The sequence below is a fragment of the Zootoca vivipara genome, chromosome 2 (genome assembly GCF_965207765.1).
Source record: "Zootoca vivipara chromosome 2, rZooViv2.hap1.1, whole genome shotgun sequence".
In the NCBI taxonomy this organism is placed as follows: Eukaryota; Metazoa; Chordata; class Lepidosauria; order Squamata; family Lacertidae; genus Zootoca; species Zootoca vivipara.
The window spans coordinates 87,264,230-87,276,965 of record NC_142584.1 but is presented as its reverse complement, the minus strand read 5'-3'; the positions used below and the strand labels follow the sequence as shown (position 1 = coordinate 87,276,965).

The 12,736-nt window shown below is 44.8% G+C and overlaps 1 long non-coding RNA gene across 1 annotated transcript; it reads right to left on the bottom strand.

The window, feature by feature from the left end:
* Positions 1 to 8,263: 8,263 nt before the first annotated feature.
* Positions 8,264 to 9,365, bottom strand: LOC148686956 (uncharacterized). Its single transcript, XR_015948595.1, has 2 exons — positions 8,876 to 9,365; positions 8,264 to 8,438 (listed from the first exon to the last, which is right to left on the bottom strand). It is a non-coding gene; the product is annotated as an uncharacterized LOC148686956 (long non-coding RNA).
* Between the last annotated feature and the right edge of the window lie 3,371 nt (positions 9,366 to 12,736).

Sequence of the window (12,736 nt, the reverse complement as noted above, 5' to 3'; positions counted from 1 at the left end):
GTACGAGACCTCCATATCTTTCTGGTATAATTCCTCTGTGTATTCTTGCCACCTCTTCTTGATGTCTTCTGCTTCTGTTAGGTCCTTACCACTTTTGTCCTTGATTATGTTAATCTTTGTACGAAATGTTCCTTTCATATCTCCAATTTTCTTGAACAGATCTCTGGTTTTCCCCATTCTATTGTTTTCCTCTATTTCTTTGCATTGCTCATTTAAGAAGACCCTCTTGTCTCTCCTTGCTGTTTTTTGGAAATCTGCATTCAGTTTCCTGTATCTTTCCCTATCTCCCTTGCATTTTGCTTGCCTCCTCTCCTCCGCTATTTGTAAGGCCTCGTTGGACAGCCATTTTGCTTTCTTGCATTTCCTTTTCCTTGGGATGGTTTTCATTGCTGCCTCCTGTATAATGTTACGAGCCTCCATCCATAGTTCTTCAGGCACTCTGTCCACCAAATCTAAATCCTTAAACCTGTTCCTCACTTCCACTGTGTATTCATAAGGGATTTGATTCAGATTGTATCTTACTGGCCCAGTGGTTTTTCCTACTTTCTTCAGTTTAAGCTGGAATTTTGCTATAAGAAGCTGATGATCTGAGTTACAGTCAGCTCCAGGTCTTGTTTTTGCTGACTGTATAGAGCTTCTCCATCTTTGGCTGCAGAGAATATAATCAATCTGATTTCGATGCTGTCCATTTGGTGATATCCATGTGTAGAGTCGTCTCTTGTGTTGTTGGAAAAGAGTGTTTGTGATGACCAGTTTGTTCTCTTGACAGAACTCTATTAGCCTTTGCCCTGCTTCATTTTGAACTCCAAGGCCAAACTTGCCAGTTGTTCCTTTTATCTCTTGATTCCCTACTTTAGCATTCCAGTCCCCTGTAATGAGAAGAACATCCTTCTTTGGTGTCATTTCTAGAAGGTGTTGTAGGTCTTCATAGAATTGGTCAATTTCACTTTCTTCAGCACCGGTAGTTGGTGCATAAACTTGGATTACTGTGATGTTAAAAGGTCTGCCTTGGATTCGTATCGAGATCATTCTGTCATTTTTGAGATTGTATCCCATTACAGCTTTTGCCACTCTTTTGTTGACTATGAGGGCCACTCCATTTCTGCTACAGGATTCTTGCCCACAGTAGTAGATATGATGAAATCTACCGCAATCTACCGTGAAATCTACCGCAATCTGTTTAAAGGTGGCTCTTCCGGCACAACCAGTCTTTCACATGCTGGTGTGACCTGGAGCGCATGAAAGAAAATATTGCTTCACGATAGTGGTTAGTTAATGGCAAGCATGAACAATGATGTAGTGTACACCTCTTTGGAATGATGCCTCGATGTGGGGGGGGGATGATATATGGCGGGTGGCCTTGACAGAGCTGTGTTTTAACCAACCCAGACAATCTCTTCTGAAACACCAGGCATCTATCAGAGCTTCAAGCAGAGGTTCTCAAAACCATTAGTCATATTTGAAAAATGGCAGGCAAGTGATGCTAGTTTGTGTTTGTATATGAATTCCTAACAGGCGAGCCATAAATTAAGTGTCAGGTTCTGAGCATTCCCTGCCCCTTCATCACAGATGGATCCCAGAGAGTTTGCTCATGCCCAGCTTGCAAGCTTCTCAGAGATGTAAAGTAGGTAGGCCTTTAGTCTGATCCAGTGAGGAAACTTGTATCTTTCCAAAAAATGCATCGCCACTCTGCATTATTTCCACACCCGATTTTTGTCGGCATGCGTCGGGATCTCATCCGTAACCGTAGCAATGGAAGGAACAGCTCTGCATGCATTTAAAATATGTATGCAGTGCTTCTGCTTCCACTTCAATCAATGAGATTTAGCTGTGATTCCTGCATTGCATTGGGCTAGACTCTCTGGAACCCTTCCAATTCTATGATTCTGTTGTGGATATGAGGACTTAGTCATTACAGCGCACATAGAAGCCTCTCCACTGTCGGGAACCCTGACGAGGCAGGGTTGCAAACCATGGAGAGGCTTCCAGATCATGCTAAAGGTCTGAAGATGACACACAAGCGCAAGGATGTTGGAAGCAGGGCTTGTGTGTGCACCCCTTTCCACCCTCCCCATTTTAACCCCCCAGGTGTCCTGGCAAACACCTGAAACTAATACAACTCACTTTTCAGCCCCTGGGAAGTGTGGACTTGAAATCATAGTTAATGTTCTCATTTGATTTAATTCTGCTGTTACATTTGCATGACCCTCTCATCTTCTGTTGGGCAGGCATTTCCCTTTCACTGCTGGTGTTTGTATATATTTGATTGTCTTCCTGCCTATTTTCTTATCACTAAGTTCATTTTTTCTCAAGTTTTCCTTTTGATCTCATCTGAATGCTTTCTTTGCACTTGTCTTTCTGAAGTAAACACTTGTTTAGCTTACATTCTCAATTGCTCCCTTTGACGGTCATCAGAGGACATAAAATGTAAGGTCCTGACTCAGGGTAGTTATCTCTTAATTTCCCATAGCGTTTTTCCCCAAGAGAGGTTTTTGATATCCATGCCAAATTCTTGCTTGAGTTACCGCATTTGGTCGAGCTTATGAGCAGAGCTACACTGTATACTTCCCAGCACAGGCGTCACTGGAAATCACAGGCAAAATCTCCCTTGTACTTTAGGATACTGTTCAATTCTACTTTATATCTGACCACAGGACTATACTGAGATGGGCTCCACTAGACGCCATGAGGCTGTACGGGGAAATGACTTCTTTGCTGCTGTCACTGTTGGTGAGATGACCCAACAATGACTTCTAACTCATCTATGGTCAGACTCAGGTCACTTTCAGACAACCTATTTTGATTTGTTTGCACAAAGTTTGCAGGTAGGTTAGATAAAGTCCACTACTTATTGAGCTTTTATTCTGTTTTGGTTGCAGGGAGGTTATGTATAGTGTGTATTTTCTTCCTTAAAAATGTTTAGGGGTACTCTCATTCTCCTACTCATATTGAAAAATACTGCCCCTCAATGAGACCAAATGTAGATTCACAAAATGTTTAGGGGTACAGAAAAAAGCACTGTTTATATACGTTGTTATGATTTTTTGGGGGGGTGGGACCTCTAAACCTAATAAATTTTTAAATGATAGGATTTTGATTATTTGGGATATGAAGGGGAAATACAAGCTGCAGAGGAATTCCTAGGCTTGCCTATGCAAAATGGCCTGGCCAAGCTAGGGCCATTAAGGAACAACACAGGGCCATTGAGGGCCATTGGCAATGTCCTTCTCCCCTGCCCTGATATGAACAGAGACAGGGGATTTGGAAGGTTGCCAGGGTGTGATGTCACAGGAAGAGTTTGGGGCCTTTGGCAAGAGGCTTGGAAAAGCTGAAAAAAGGGCAGAATGATCTTGGCTGGCTGAAGGCCGGCTGGGAGAGACGCCTTGGACTGCAGTGCTGCACTACTGTGGGGAATAAACCCTTCTCGACTCTGCTGTAGGACAGGCATCCCCAAACTTTGGCCCTCCAGATGTTTTGGACTACAATTCCCATCATCCCTGACCACTGGTCCTGTTAGCCAAGGATCATGGGAGTTGTAGGCCAAAACATCTGGAGGGCCGCAGTTTGGGAATGCCTGCTGCAGGATCTGCACTCCCTCTATGTAGACCAGGGGTTGTCAACCTGGTCCCTACCGCCCACTAGTGGGCATTTCAGGATTCTAGGTGGGCGGTAGGGGGTTCTACGGCACAAGCTGAATCCTCCTTCCATCGAGCACTGGTGGGCAGTAAGGAAATTTTGCCATCAAGAAAGATGCATTAGTGGGCAGGTATAAAATGCATTGTGGTAGGTATTAAAAGGTTGACTACCCCTGATGTAGACTATGTGTAATTAATCCATATTTCTAAAGGCACAACCATCACCGTCACATCTTGAGTCTCGCAGGAACAGACCCTGGACCCCTCTGGAATCTTGGCCTTGCTAGGCAGAGATTGGGATTGACTCCCAATAGGCTCATCCAGAAGTGTGCATAGCTTAAGCGCTACATACAAAAAGTCTCAGGTGTATTGTTGTTTTTAGCTGGAGGTGCCACGCATTCAAACAGAAACAGGTATGTGGTGATGGGAAGGATCTCGGCCTCAAACCCTGATGGATTGCTGCTAGAGCCAGCGTGCTGTAGTGGTTAAGAGTGGTGGATTCATAAGCTGGTGAACCAGGTTCGCATCTCCGCTCCTCCACATGCAGCTGCTGTGTGGCCTTGGGCTGGTCACACTTCTCTCTGAAGTCTCTCAGCCCCACTCACCTCACAGAGTGTTTGTTGTGGGGGAGGAAGGGAAAAGGAGATTGTTAGCCACTTTGAGACTCCTTAGGGTAGTGAAAAAGCGGGATTTCAAATTCAAACTCTTATTCTTCTTGTTCTTATTCTTCTAGCCAAGGTACTCTTGGAGAGATGGAAAAATAGTCTGATCTGGCAGAAGGCAGTGTCCTCTTGTTACGTTTCCATTGTACTGATAAGATGATTGACAACAGTGTCAGTAGTGGGACTAAATCTAAACCTTGGCCTTCCAGACAGCTGATTGGTGCTGGTACTGAATTTGGTCAAGTAACACAATAGTGAACACCACATCCACATGCATATCTAGGTCTTCATCCAACTAGAGATATACACACAGAAGTCTGCTTCTGTTGCATATCACACTTTGCGGGATCAGAACATGTTGCCTTCCTATAGCTAGGTCAAATCCAACTATACATATTCTTAAAATGTATTTCATAGACTCATAAGAACTGTTGAGTTGGGAGAGACCCTGAGGATCGTCTAGTCCAGGCACAGGAAAACTCAACCCTACAGATGTTTGGGGACTGCAATTCCCATCATCCCTGACCACTGGTCCTGTTAGCTAGGGGTGATGGGAGTTGTAGTCCCAAAACATCTGGGGGGCCAAGTTTGCCTATGCCCACTCTAGTCCAACCCCCTCCAATGCAGGAATATGCAGCTGTCCCATACGGGGATCAAACTTTCAACCTGTGCATTATCAGCACCATGCTCTAACCAACTGAACTTTTTATGGAGAATAAGTGAACTTCTTTTCATGCCCACCAATTTGCATAACACCAGCCTGCGTTCAGAGTTGGGTCCCAAACCTCAGCAAGGAGTTGCCTGAGAAAGGTTATGACAGGTCATCCTGTGGACTACAGATGTTTAAAGGACCTCACTCCTCATTAAAGCACAGAAGCTTCTGTAACAAGTAGACGTTGTTATCAATTAATTATCAAAGGGACTCTCCAATGAGAGAGGGTTGCTGGGATCTGATCAAAGCATCTGCATGAAAGTTTGGAGTGACCTTTTTTGCTTTTTTAAAGATAACTATAAAATATAGTACACTAAAAGATGTGCAGTATGGACTGCCACCAGAGAAACTGAGCCTTTCAATGTTTGAAACGACTGCCCTGTAAGAACTGGTTTAAGTTTTGGGGTGCCTGGACAAACAGAAACATTTTGACCTGGTGCTGAAAAGACAACAAGCTGGCATCAGTAGGCATGGCAAGATTGGAGCAGTACAACGGGAGCAATTGCACCAGGGCCCATGCCTGCAAGGGGACCCAGACTCCAAGCTTCCTTTAAAATAAGAAGGGAAACTCCAGACATTCTGGAAGTAAAAATTATGAAGCAAACTGTGCAGCCAGCTTTCAATGGAATTTCTGTAAGACGAACCAGCCTGGCTGTTCCGACCTTTTAGTGTTTTTAGTCAATGAGTGAAGTCAGAGTTGTGCTTAATGAGTTGGTTCATTGAACTGCAGGAGTCCCTGAGGGCTAATCACAGTTAAGGATGACGTACATCAAATCAGGGTGACCTCCCTCCCACCCAAAATCATCAGTGTGCGGGTACCATAGTTCATCACCCTCATCTGGGTGTCTGGACAGAAGTACCACCCCCGGGATCCCTTTAATGGGATACCCTGATTTCCTGGCTGGCCCCCGTCCACCCAGACTAAGGCTCCAACCCAATGCCTTAAGCACCACCAAGTTGTGACAATTGCTATGAGGTAGGCAAAAACCCCAGAAGGGCCCAATTTGTCTGCAGGCAATTTCCTCCCTGGGCCCATGAAGTACGGCAGTCAAGTACTTCCATAGCAAGGTGTTACACAGGGCCTGCCCTCTTAGGCAGACCTATACATAAAGCATGGGATAGGTGGCGAAGCCAGCACTAACCGAGACTAGGGCTTGGGCGCAGCTGGCTTTTATAGCCAAGGAGTGGACCAGAGGGGAGACTTTTCCCCTCCGGTCCACTCCTAAGCTGCACCCCCAAGCAACCCTGTGATTGGCCACAGGTGAACGTGTCAGCAATCTGGTGAAGGAGGAAACGACAACCTTCCCCAGTTGTGCCACAGCCAGAAGACCACCTTGCCACAGCCATGCCAGATTGCAACCACCACCTCCCTACCGCCTGCAGGTAAGCTCCTGAGAAGCTGCTCTCCCCGCCGCCACCCGTCCCTTAATGCACTGTCCCTTCCTGCTTCTGTCTCATTTTCTGGTCTTTGGAATTTCCAGTTTCCCCTCCCTTCTTTTCTAGCAACCATGTGCAATCCCACTGCCTTGTATCCTCTCCCCACAGTGGGTGGGATGTGGTCTTTGTTGCAGTGATATTTTTCTGACCTGCGCTTCTTCATGAAATGTCACACGTTCATTTAGCTTGCTGCTGCAGCTCCAGATATAAAAGTGATGTTGAGGGATGATTAAAACTAGCCAGCTGTCCTTTGTGCCATCTCTTCTGACGTGAGTCACAGCCACAAATTAATAACAACACAGCGGACTCAGATCAGGTCCAAAGAATCCAAGTTGGCAGGTATGACTCATAGCTTGAAGGAGCGCTGACAGCAAGAAGGGACAGAGTAGCTGTGGCATTGTTTACCCACGTGAAGACCCTGAAAGAGAGCATTCTCTGCAAACGGCAATCCTTGCCTAGAATGTCACTCTCAGAAATTTAGCAGATAAGCTTTCACAGCTGGAGGTATTAATGCTTCTGCATACCAGTTTCTTGAAACCACAGGTGAGCAGAGTATTGTTGTCCTGCTTGCCGGTTTCCCACGAGCATCTGGGTGGCCACTGTGAGAACAGGATGCTGGACTAGATGGGCCATTGGCTTGACCCAACAGGCTCTTAAGCTTGCTGCTTTCTTCCTTCTGTTCCTAGTCAAATTTCTTGACTCTTCTCTGATGACAAGCCAAAAGCCAGGCGTGCCTATTTGTCCCTGTAATCTCATGTCCAGAACCAGGAAATGCATAATTCTGTTTGTTTGTTTTTTAAGTAAAGGAATAAATGTAGTAATTTGATGCACTTAGAAAGTTTTACTCCACTCAAAAAGGATCTGGGAAAAGGACAATCCAATGGTCACAGAGCTGGAGCAACTGTCCAAAGAAGAAAGGTCACATCATTTGCACATGTTGAGTTTAGAAAAAGACAAATGAGGGGGGAAAGGACAGACATATACAATGACGCATGCTTATATTCCTTCTCTCTCATAATACAAGCACAAATCCAGTAGAATTGAATGGTGGGAGATTGGAGGCGAACAAAAAAAAAGGCACTTATCCTCATAGTGCATAAATAATGGCATTTGTTTCCATGAGTTGTGGATTAAGCAAATGAATGAAAGATAACAGGCTTATCAATGGCGAGTAGTCATGATGGCTGTATGTTCCCTCCAGGATCAAAGGCAGCATCCCTTGGAATAAAAGTGGCTGAGAAACAACAGCAGGAGATGCCTGCTGCACTCATGTCGTGCTTCTGGGCTTCCCCCAGGCATCTGCTTCCCCACGGTAGGAAACAGGATGTTGGTCTTTGGTTTGAGCCAGCAGGGCTCCTCATGTGTATCTGCTCTCTGTTTGGACTTGGCTAAAGTTATGTTTCAATTATGCAAATATTTCGCCAGAGACATTTGATTGCATGATAGACCCAAAGCATTCTGCAGCATCGATTATTGAGCATGCATTAGGACAGGTAGGAATCTCTTGCAGACGACCGCAGTGCGTGAAGACGGACAGTCAGGTCATGCATCCATAGCAGTGATCTGGGGAGGAATGATCGCTGGGAGGATAAACACCAGGGTGCACCTGTAGCAGCCGAACAAGATACCTTCGTCTGCCGCACCTACAACAAAATATGTTTATCCCGCATCGGTCTCTACGGCCACGGCAGGTGCTGCAACTTTCCTTTTTTAAAAAAATATATTTTATTAATTTTCCAATTAAAACCAATTATATCACATTCATTATTTCAAATTATACACATATATATATCAATCAAACCGAATGTTATGCCAAATCATCTAAAGAATTTTTTATTTGGGTTCCCATGCTTCAAGAAATTGGGGATTCCTCGCAACCGTCCACTGCCGTCTTTTTTCTAAAGTTCAAATCGTCCTCCAAGTTCATAATAATCCAGATCTTCCCCTTACAGTCACATAGATGTTTTCCACTTTCAACCGATTGTTTCCCAGCTGCTGAGATAAATATCAAACAAGGTTTCACAAATGTTCTTTCTCCTGTGTGGGTTAATCAGTCCAGCCTCCCCATAAATCTTCTTAGTCTGGAGCTCCCTGTTGCTTCGAAGCAGCGCCATCTTAAAAAGCTCAAATCACTTTCGTTTTCTCTCATAGCCATGAAGATTAACGATCTTTATAAAATTTACAGCTTTTCCAGGCAGAAGACCCAAACATCAAACCATAAACTCTTGGTAAATTAATGGATCTCCTTGCCCTATAGCTGAACTTAGCTTCAGGTCGCTGCTCCAATTCAAAGTGCGTCACAGCTCATAAATCCTCCGAACGCGTCCAGGACTCCTTCCGTCCGACTAGGGGGGGGGGCTTTTCTCATCGGCAACTCCACATCTTTAAAAAATATGCTCAGTAACAACAGTTTATAAAGTTCAACTCACACAGTCTTTTGCTTCTCTTTCACTCCAAACAAGCCAGGACATCGCGTCTGGGAAGGTACGAAGTAACTCATATGAAGAAAAATAAAACTCCATTCCCTTATCGCTCCATCCCCATCAATCCTTCTTCCAGATGATATACAGCCTTTAACTCCTCTCCCTCAGCAGCATAGATTTCTCAGCAGTAAACAGCGCTTCTTCCCCTCCTTCTGAAGTATGTCCATAGATTTAAGCCTAATTATCTTCTTTAACCATGGAAATCCCCGCCATGCAGATTAGCGTCCGGGAGTCCTGGCCCTCGTAAGTGCTTTTCAGCCCAAGCTCCCCCCACTCCGTAAACAGTCGGAGTGGGTCTGGGGGCATCGCGGGCCAGCGGCCCCTCTCCGTAACCCCCGGAGAGGGTAGGGGGTTGCCATTTACTCCCCTAGCAACCGCCAAATTCCTCACGAAGGTCAGAGGGATGGAAAACAGGTCCGCCATTCCTGCCGGCGGAAACCGGAACCAGGTGCTGCAACTTTCCAACGGTTTGACTTCACCCCCGAAGGCGCACTCCTCTCGAGACAGATGGATGCCAATCAAATTAGGACAGGCATGGAGAGCAGCTGGCCAGATGTGGCCCATGGGGTCTCATTTTCCAGTTCACAGTCTCCCCACCTTTCACCACTTCACTGCCACTGGTCCTCTCCCACCCCGGCAGTGTGTGGGTCCTGATCTGGGGCTGGGGGCATCAGGTCACAGGCCATCTTTGCTGTTGTTTATTCTGTATGTGACAGGACAAAAAACAGGCAGAACCCCACCTAACAGGATACTACGAGGACATTTGCAGTGTTGCCTTTGGTGCTTGTAGCTAGCTGAAACACAATATTATGTTGTATTAGGAGTTATGCTTCGTTACATTTTATAATTTAAAAGTACGCAATATGTTAGATCATTACAACAGTACAGCAGCTTCTAAATGAAAGCGAGAAGGGGGAAGCAAGGGAACGAGACCAGCCTACCCAAAGACTGCATTTCTTACATGCTAGACAAAGCTTTTCATTATGTAAAGTCAACTGCCGGGGACATTTTTTTAATCCAATATTAACTCTGTTTCCAACGATTTGTTTTGATATGCGCAAGAGCCACAACACTTGATCCAAAATCCCCCAAATTCTCTTTCAATTTCAATCATTGCCAAAGCCCAGGGCCTTTCTTTATAACGAGAAAGATGCAATGCATTTTATAAATTGATCGTAGGCATGAGCATGAACAAATCAGCGTCTGTGGCCATGGCTCAAACGATTCATCTGAAACTTTGCCCAACTTCTTTATTAAAAGTTTCAGCAATTGTCCCCTGCCCTGCAGAAAGAAGAATTCCAGACTCTTCTGCTGGCTGTCAGGGTGGTGGCGGGGGGGGGGCAGGGGGTGGACTAAAGACCTTGGTTTTTTTCCTAAGCTTTTTGGTATGCTTTGATATTTCTTTATGAATTTGAATGTTGGGTTGTACTTGGCTGGATGTTTTATTTGCTGCACATTTGTGTTTCAGAGGGATTCCCCCCTCTCATATATTTAAAAGTCAGCTGACTCTGGGATAAATGTGGGGTAAAATGTCTTTTAAACACACGCATACACACCCAAGGGCATGAAGTACAATGTCAGTGAGATATCTGGACATGATGAAGGGCATAGCTGCCAAGTCTCCCGTATTCCCCAGGAAACCCCCATTTTTCCAGCTGTCCCCAGCCGGAAAAATGGATTTTTTTGTTTTTCCCCGGTTTATTCTGGCGCGGTGGCCATTTTGGAACTGGGTGGAGCATGCTCAGAAGCGACTTTTGATGCTGCTTTGCCCAGTTCCAAAGTGGCTGCAGCGTGACTTCTGGTGCGGCGGCCATTTTGGAACAGGGTAGAGCAGCATCAAAAGTAGCTTCTGAGCATGCTCCGCCCAGTTCCAAAATGGCGGCAGCGCTACTTCCAGTCTGCTACTTCTGGTCCAGTCCCTTATTTCTCAGGCCGGAACTTGGCAGCTATGATAAAGGGGGGGGAAATAGAAACATGGGTAGCTGCATACAACAATAAAACCAAACTGATGTTATAGATTTGAGAGGAGGGCTAAACCCTAGAAATTAATAAATGATAGGATTTTGATTATTTGAGAGTATTGAAGGGAAGACTGGAGGCCAGTGGAAAAAAATATAGGCTATGCTTCCTTTCCAAGCCAGGTCCTCACCTAGGATAGAGGTGTTAACATGACAAAAGGTGTTGCTGACCCACCTAAGAGGAATCCTTGGGCCTGGGCAGACAGAGGTTGTCATGGTGATGGTGCATGTGAGAGAGAGGTGACAGGAAAAGAGTGTATTTATAGCAAGGTGTGCTGGGAAGAAGAAGGGGAGGACAAAAACTGAGGTCCATCTTGGGCAGGCTGGCTGAAGGTTGGCTGGTGCAGGGAACAAGCCCTTCTTGAGATGACCATGCTGTCAGATCAATCGTCCCTCCATGCATAATGAAGGTGTAACTGTCTGAATAAATCATATTTATTAAAGCAATGACAGCCTCCGCTGTGTCTTCAATTTTCCAAATAAGCACAAATCATGGGTAAACAAACAATGCCTGGGACCCCCTGGAATTTTTCTACCGCTCAGTAAAGAGTAGGGGTGGCACCCAACTTTTGGAACTGTTGTTGTTTAGTCGTTTAGTCATGTCCGACTCTTCGTGACCCCATGGACCATAGCACGCCAGGCACTCCTGTCTTGCACTGCCTCCCGCATGTTCGTAGCTTTGAGAACACTGTCCAACCATCTTGTCCTCTGTCGTCCCCTTCTCCTAGTGCCCTCAATCTTTCCCAATATCAGGGTCTTTTCCAAGGATTCCTCTCTTCTCATGAGGTGGCCAAAGTATTGGAGCCTCAGCTTCACGATCTGTCCTTCCAGTGAGCACTCAGGGCTGATTTCCTTAAGAATGGATAGGTTTGATCTTCTAGCAGTCCATGGGACTCTCAAGAGTCTCCTCCAGCACCATAATTAAAAAGCATCAATTCTTCGGCGATCAGCCTTCTTGATGGTCCACTATGGTTCAAATACATGGTTCTCTGGTTCTCCTGTGACCTACTTAGTGATTTTACATTGCAATGTAAACAAGAAAATAATTACTTAAGATAGGCTAAGTAATTATAGCTAAAATATGCATCTGTTATCACTGCTGCATCTCAGAACCTTTGCTAAAACCAAAATTTGTTAAACTATCAGGGTCTGATATCTTACTGATGCCAGAAGATTACTTTGGATAAGTTTGGCATCTGCAGTTCCTATCTTTCTGCTAGTTTCTACTATTATGAACAGGGTCCATTTTCATTGCATTTTCATAGCAGTATCATAGATGGCATGCTGGCTGCATAGAGTTTTGTGAGCCAGGAAAATGTTGAAGTGATTATAAATGTGGAGTTGGGATCTGGTAGAACTTGTTACTATTGATTTATATTGAGTGGCTTTAAATGCAACATTCAGTCAAATAAAAGTTTTTCAGTCAGACAACTGAATTAAGAATGCAGCGAAAGCATTTTCAAAAATGATTTTTTATCAGTGTTCTAAAAGGCAAGGCTACAAATCACAAAAACCAACCAAACAAGATAAATTCCCAGCGTTATAACAAAGGCAAGTAAAAAATAAAAACAAGATTTTAGAAACATTGGTGTTTCATCTGATTATTCTGTCTCTTTTCACAAGTTCCATAGTGTGCAGAATAAAGTTCGCAAGATACTGGTCACCAGTTGACACAATTCATTTCAAGCTTTTGTCATTTCTTGAAACCATATAATGCACAAATACATAATGCTGCAATTGGAAAACTGACGCTGTGATTGTTTGGTGCACGGCATTGGTAAACACTGTT